The sequence below is a fragment of the Eumetopias jubatus genome, unplaced genomic scaffold (assembly GCF_037043125.1).
Source record: "Eumetopias jubatus isolate StellerSeaLion01/CBP00866 unplaced genomic scaffold, mEumJub1_p1.0 scaffold_5, whole genome shotgun sequence".
NCBI classification, from domain to species: domain Eukaryota; kingdom Metazoa; phylum Chordata; class Mammalia; order Carnivora; family Otariidae; genus Eumetopias; species Eumetopias jubatus.
This window is the reverse complement of record NW_028274811.1, coordinates 149,141,621-149,144,293: the sequence shown is the minus strand read 5'-3', so window position 1 is coordinate 149,144,293 and position 2,673 is coordinate 149,141,621. Positions and strand designations below refer to the sequence as shown.

Genomic DNA, 2,673 nt, shown 5'->3' with positions numbered 1-2,673 from the left:
CAGACTTCTCAAAGGCAGGTGTGTGAATGCCAGCCAGGGGCCAGGACAAGCGTGCCACCCATTTGCACAGCTAGTCCCTTCTGCAAACCAGGCACTGTGGAGGGAGAGTTAAGGAGAGGTGGGACGAGCCTGTCCCACGTGGCCACAGCTAGCTCAGGTGGCACTTTGGGGCAAGTTATAAAAAGGTGCCCTTCTTCAAGACGCTTCACATCTACCTGTCAGAAAATAGTCACAACGTGCTGATTGTTTCAGAACAAGACACTTCCATCTGCTAGAAAACTGTTTTGAGAAATACAAGCCTGTACTGTTCACACCTCTGAGGGTGTCCCCTAAATGTGGTGCCCCGACACAGCCACCACCCATCAGCTCCTGGCACATCCTTCCCGGTGATGGGCTCCCTGGATGACAGACCAGGACCCTGAGAAGCTTCCTTCTCCACACTCAACACACCCCAGCCTAGGAGCAAGAGACATTTCAGATGATGGTCAGAATCCCTTTGTGCAGCCTCATCAGGGGCCCTTTGTTCTTAGATTAATAGCAAACAAATGGGCTATTGTTCCGTATTTCTGTGTATTGCAAATCAGTTAGTTTAACTCAGTTCTGCCTGACTAGGAAGGTTTTCTACTTTGAGCTCCTTAAATAGAGAAGTCTTGGGGCACAATCCTAAATCTCCAGGGGACAGACTCCCCACACATCTTCCTCCAATACTGCGTGGCAACTTGAATCCTGAGAAAGTCCTGTGGCATATCTCATGTGCTTTTTTTTTTCTTCATATTAGAAGTAACAGTTTAGTTTAGGACAAGAGATACTATTCAAAGAAATATAAATAATAGCCTCTACTGAGAGCTTTCATTGTGTTGAGACTAATCCGTTGGGAAATGCAAAATTACCAAGTGAATGCCCAGAAAGAGAAGGGGAAACAAGTCGCCCACTTAAATAAATAAAAAAGAACATGATATTACATTCATTTTTATTAGGAAATATGTCTTATGATAGCCTCCGATTTTTCCCTTTCTACTAGAGCAACCCCATCCTGCTCTACAAGGAGGAACATCCTTTCAACATTTTCTCCTAGCCTGGCCTCCCTCTGGTCTCCTCATTCTCTTGACAAGCACTCAGCACCTGCGTGGGCCAGCCTCAGGTGCTTCGGAGATGTATACAGGACATTTCTTTCTTTCTTTCTTTCTTTCTTTCTTTCTTTCTTTCTTTCTTTCTTTCTTTCTTTCTTTCTTTCTTTCTTTCTTTCTTTCTTTCTTTTCTTTCTTTCTTTCTTTCTTTTTTAACATGGAACGCTTCACGAATTTGCATGTCATCCTTGCATGGGGCCTCGCTCATCTTCTCTGTATCATTCCTGTTTTAGTACGTGTGCTGCCAAAAGAGCACTACGGGACAGTTCTTAACCTCAAGGCACTCCTTACCTGGCAGGGCTACAGACAATAAAATAATTTTTAATCAAAGTGGCAGGTGCAAATTAGGTACAAGACACAGTGTCAGTGGAGGAGAAATGCCTGATTCTGCAGAGATATCAGGTGACGTTTCAGACCAGTCTTTGTGCCAGAAATAATTCTAATTATTTTCAACCATTTAATTATCTTCCTGGACACCCAGGTGGATGACATTAACCATCCCTTTGTACCTGAGGCCATAAAACTAATTCCGACTGACAGAATGCAGGCAGATGTGATGTATGACACATCCAGGCTGGCCCATAAAATATGTTGGACACCTGATCCCTTCCTCTCTTCTCCTGTGGCAAGTTGGAGCCCCATACTCGAAACAGCAGCATCCCAAGATGGAAGGCTCTGGATCACTGAGTCATTGTCAGAAGGAGGGTGCCCTACCTGGAGAATCCTCAGTGGATATGGGGAAGGTGGGAAATGAATTTATTTTGTGGAGCCACTGGAATTGGGGGTTGTTTGCAACAACTAGCATGATTTATTGAATGCTTTGGAAAGTGGTATCTTGCAGGAAGTTGCTACTGTAACAAAACTATGTGGCCATTTTCTTAGCAGTTGGGCAGGAGGCGAGGAAGACACATGGCTTGCTGGTGGCAGAACATCGATGCTTTGTATTGACAAAACATGGCAAGATGGCTGTCTGTGGGATCTGAGAAGGCAGACCCCATCACTGCAGGCTCATAGGAGTCCTTGGAAAATGGAATATTAGAAAGGTGTTTTAACTGGAAGTGGATCTGTTTGGAAAGGCAGTACAAGAAAGAGATGAGCTCAGGAAGTAAATGGCTATTTGGTAAGCAGAAAATGAAAGGTAATAGGGTCCAGAAATTCAGGGCCTTGTAGGGTTGCAAAAGGTAACCTGCTTCTAGTCCCCAACCAGTAAGTATGGGAATAAAAAATAATTTGAACTGGTTAAGTGCTGGTGAACTTTCTAAGGTCCATAGAGTGACTCAGGGCCGACGTGTGAGTAAGCGCACGGACCTCCCACTCATTCCGGTGGCCTCGGACAGCTGCTGTTAAGTTGAGAGACAGATTGACAGCAGTGAGGAGGCAGGGAAATGAAGTAGGTTCCAGAATGACATCCAAGAAAGGGGTATAGTTACTGGTACAAATAGATCAGAAGTCAGTACGTTTTTGAGACGACTGCACTGCCAAGAATACCATGAGTCTGGACCCAAAAAATCCTTCAGTTGTTTGGGACTTAAAAACAAACTTTGAG

At 44.6% G+C, this 2,673-nt stretch overlaps 1 non-coding gene across 1 annotated transcript; it reads right to left on the bottom strand.

The window, feature by feature from the left end:
• Positions 1 to 1,278: 1,278 nt before the first annotated feature.
• LOC114223693 (U6 spliceosomal RNA) lies at positions 1,279 to 1,383 on the bottom strand. Its single transcript, XR_003612220.1, has one exon. It is a non-coding gene; the product is annotated as a U6 spliceosomal RNA (small nuclear RNA).
• Positions 1,384 to 2,673: the final 1,290 nt, after the last annotated feature.